The following is a 4587-nucleotide window of genomic DNA, read 5'->3' on the forward strand; positions in this document are numbered from 1 at the left end:
AAGGACTGGCTCCGCTCCGCGGATTACGGACGTTTTCATCCTCCTCTCAGCCCCAGCACAGCCACCCACATCGTCCCACCAGGGGCTCTCTGTGGAGACTGACAGACCCAGCTCCAGGTTGGCCAGAGAAGCTACACAAGCCACCCCCGGAGCAGCGCTTGGAACCAGTGTGTGGTGCTGAGGACAGATTTGGAGGGTAATTCACCATCAGAACAATTTATCGAGGGACCTGCTGGACTCTCCATCACTTGGGGTCCTTAACTCCAGGCTGGCTTGGTTCCCTCTCTTGCCCCGAAAGGCCCTAGCTCACCGGAAGATTGGGCCAGATGCAGGAATCCCTGGGGGAGGGTCTCTGGCCTGTGTGATGCGGGGGGTCAGTCTGGAGGATCAGAATGGGGCCTTTCTATGGCTGTAAAAGATGAGTGTCTCTGAGGAACCTTCTGTTTACTATTCGTTTCGATTTCAGCTTGATACAAACTCATCCCAATGGTCTCCTCCCATGCAACGCACAGGGCACCCGGACATTTTGAAATGCACTTCGATTCGATGCGTTGTCATGGGCAGGACACGCTCAGCCACTGGGCGCAGAGGCTGAATGAGCGCTGCCCTGACATCTGCTGATGGTCTGGGGGGCAAGGCGTCAGGAGCTGACTTTTGCATGGACCCTGACCTAGGTGTGCAGCACGACGGAGCTGCGGGTGTTGGACTGCAAGTCTGTGTGTTATCGGGGGGCAAGGGTGCCGAAGCCTAGTGGAGCGGAGAGACCTTGAGACATTGCAGAGGTTGCGATGGAGTGAGCTGCGGATGGTGAGTGAGCGGGTGGTGGAGCGGCTGATGACGTGGCGAGGGAGTTATCGGCAGGGCGAGCGAGTTAGCGGTGGGGCGAGCGGCTGACTGGCGGGGCGAGCGAGTTACCGGCCGGGCGAGAGGCTGACTGGCGGGGAAAGTGAGTTACTGGCAGGGCGAGCGGCTGACCGGCGGGGCGAGCGATTTACCGGCGGGGCGAGCGGCTGACCGGCGGGGCGAGCGAGTTACCAGCAGGGCGAGCGAGTTACCAGCGGGGCAAGCAAGTTACTGGCGGGGCGAGCGGCTGACCAGGGGGGCGAGCGGCTGACTGGGGGGGCGAGCAAGGGACCTCCCTGCCCCCAACTCCCAGGGGAGAGGTGAACTCACAGGAATGCACCTCTGAACTCTGGGTCGTCACTGAGTGAGTGGGGTGCGGGGGGGAAGGGGGCCGTTGAAGGAACTTGTGTTGGTTGGATTTTCTCACCACAAGGCGAGACCCTGAGGCGAAGGACGCTGCTGCATTACCTTCCCGGGTGCAGCTGGGGCCCTGCAGGCCTCGAGCACGGTCTCCGCTCGGAGCCTTCGCCTCCCTAAAGCGCCACCCGGCCGCACCAGCTGCTCCTCGCGGGCACCTGAAGGGCAGACCCAGCATCTCTCACCCTCCCTGTCAGGCGCCGTAAGGGCCCGGGGACGCGGTTCCTCCATGGCAGGGTGGCCAGCCCGGGGCTCCGGAGCCACGTGCGGCTCTGCAGAGGTTACCGTGCGGCTCCTTGTCTAGGCACCGACTCCGGGGCTGGAGCTTCAGGCGCCAACTCTCCAAGGTGCCGGGGGGTGCTCGCTGCTCCACCCCTGCGCTGCCCCAGGCCCTGCCCCCACCCCACCCCTTCCCCACCCTGAGTCTGCCGTGCCCTCGCTCCTCCTCCCGCCCAGAGCCTCCTGCACGCCACGACGCAGCTGATCCGGAGGCCCTTGGAGCAGGGGCTGGAGCAGATGGGAAGCTGCTGACGTATCACTGGGGCTCTTTGGCAATGTCCATTGGTAAATTCTGGCTCCTTCCCAGGCTCCGCTTGGCCACCCCTGCTCCATGGGGAGCCCTCACCTTCCTGGGGCCTACCCGGTGTCCCAGCGAGGCTGGGGCCCTGCCCGGCACCAAGCACTCGCCTCTCTCCAGCGTTCGTCGCTCACGCTGATCTTGCTGACAGCGGCTGCGGCTGCCGGGAGGGTGCGTGAGCTCAGTGCCCGCTCCGCAAGGACCAGGTCCCCAGGGTCCTGGCGGTGCTGCTCCCCGCTTTCCACCTCTGTCCGACGGCGTCCCTGCCCGGGGTCCTTTGCCAGGCCCTTTCCCACCCACTCGTCTCTATGCCCCAGATGGACTCTGCTTCGGCCTGGGAAAGACCAAGCCCGTAGGAAGCCACTAGGTTCTTTGGAGCACATGGGCAGAGATGCCAGGGGATCCGGTACCGCACCATGGGCTTGGAGATGTTTAGAACATTGTTACATCTTGGCTAGGCAGCCAGGACCCCTTGGTTCAAAGACCCACCCCCCATGAGCCCCACAGCTTCCATGGCAGGCCTCAGACAGACCCCCCCCCCCCGATGGAGCTAAGCGAAACAGCAATGCGGAGCTGGGGGCCCCTTCGCCAGAGGCTACTTGGATTTATCGTCTCACTGCCGCCCGTGTCTCACTGCCGCCCGTGGCCCCTTCGGGAGGAGGCGCTCCCGGCCACGCTGAGCCAAGAGCTCCTCGCCCGACGGTGCCCTGCTGCTCTGCTCGCTGACCTCCCCCATGCGGGACGCAGGGGCTCTGACAGGAGGAAGAGAAGATGCTCCCCAGTGACTGTTGGTTTTCCAGTTGTATCTGTGCCATCCCACTCCCCGGGTGCCTTCCCTTCTACCTCGGAGGGCTCTGAACCGCCAGGACCCAGAGGCCTGGGACACGGCTGGGGGTGCCCAGCCTTACACAGCATAGGGCAGTCATGTCCTCGTGCGAGAGCGCCCCCCAGGGGCTTTTCCAGGCAGTTCCACTGTGCAACATCAGGGACAGCATCGCCCAGCAGTGGGACTGCACCAAGCCGGCTCCCAGGCTGCATGCGCCACAGAGCTCCGCCGGCAAACCCGCCCAGTGTGGACGCAGCTTGCACCCCCACAGGAGACTCTGTGCTGGCAGAAGCTGCATCTGCTCCGGGGGCTGGGGGAATTTTCACACTCTAGCACACACAGGCCACGCTGGCAAAACCGTCAAGTGGAAACCAGGCTTCAGCAAACAACGATTCCTGGTGAGGAGCCTCCCAACCGGGGGGGGGGGGTCCTTTTCTGAGGGCCTGCACACACACGCTCACACACACGCTCACACACACACACACGCTCACGCGCATGCTCACACGCACACACACACTCACACGCATGCACACGCTCACATGCACACACGCACACACGCACACACGCACACATGCTCACACGCACACACGCGCTCACACACGCTCACACGCACACACGCGCTCACACACGCTCACACGCACACACACGCTCACATACACACACGCTCACACGCATGCACACGCACACATGCTCACACGCACACACGCGCTCACACACGCTCACACGCACACACACGCTCACATACACACACACGCTCACACACATGCACACGCACACATGCTCACACGCACACACGCGCTCACACACGCTCACACGCACACACACGCTCACATACACACACGCTCACACGCATGCACACGCTCACATGCACACACGCACACACACGCTCACACGCACACATGCGCTCACACACACGCTCACACGCGCACACACATGCCCATTCAAACATCACATCCACTCACACACACGCTCACGCACACACATTCACAGGTCTCATTCACTCACACGCATCACACCACCCATCACACACACACACACACACCCCCAACACATGCGTCACACACGCCCCACTCATACACACTGGAACCTTTCAGACTCTCTCTCACACGTGCTCCACACACAACAATTTCCTGCACTCCCCACACCAGACACCATCCCTCCCGCTGCGTTCAGGGCTAGCCTGAGGGTGCTACCAGTGTCCCTTGGGGGCAGCAGTGGGGGAGGGGGCTCAGAAGCTGTTCCCTGTGGCTCTGGGCCGCCACGGGGGATGGAGGATGGGGGATGGGGAGCTGGCATCCATAGCAGGCCCGGCATGTCTCTTCATTTCCATAGCAATGAGCCCCATTCGCCTCCACACTCCACACAGAGCCGCCAGGGCTTTTGTAATGGGTTTTAATTAAAGGCTCTTAAGTGTGAGACAAAGACGAGGGGTGGTGCCCTCCTCCTAGGGGCCTGCATCAGAAATGCGGGGAACCAACCAGCTCCCCAGGCGCTTCCCTCCCTGGCCCAGCCCCACAGCCCATTCCCTGTACGGCCCTGGCAAGGGCCCCTGCCCCAGGGTGGCACAGCATGGGAGGCACCCGCCCTCCAGGCTGCCCTGGGGAGCAGTGGGCGGGGCGGCATTTGAGGTGCCCAGCCGGGTGTTCCTGGCCAGCTCCTGGCGCTGTGCTCCCGGACATTCTGCCACGGAGGCTGGGACCTCGATGCACCATGCCAAGGCGACTTGGGGTCTGCTGGTTCCCCCACAGCCCAGCCAGCAGCTCTGGTGAACAACAAACTCCAGCCCCAGCGGGGGCCGGCCTACAGGGGGGTCAGGAGAGAATCTGGGCCAGAACTGGAACTCGGGATCCAAACCTGCACCCAGTTGAAGCTGGGCCCAAACCAGCCTTCCCACCCTGGGCTTAGGGAGGTCCAAGGTGAAAGC

This window comes from Eretmochelys imbricata, chromosome 27 (assembly GCF_965152235.1).
Source record: "Eretmochelys imbricata isolate rEreImb1 chromosome 27, rEreImb1.hap1, whole genome shotgun sequence".
Taxonomy (NCBI): domain Eukaryota; kingdom Metazoa; phylum Chordata; order Testudines; family Cheloniidae; genus Eretmochelys; species Eretmochelys imbricata.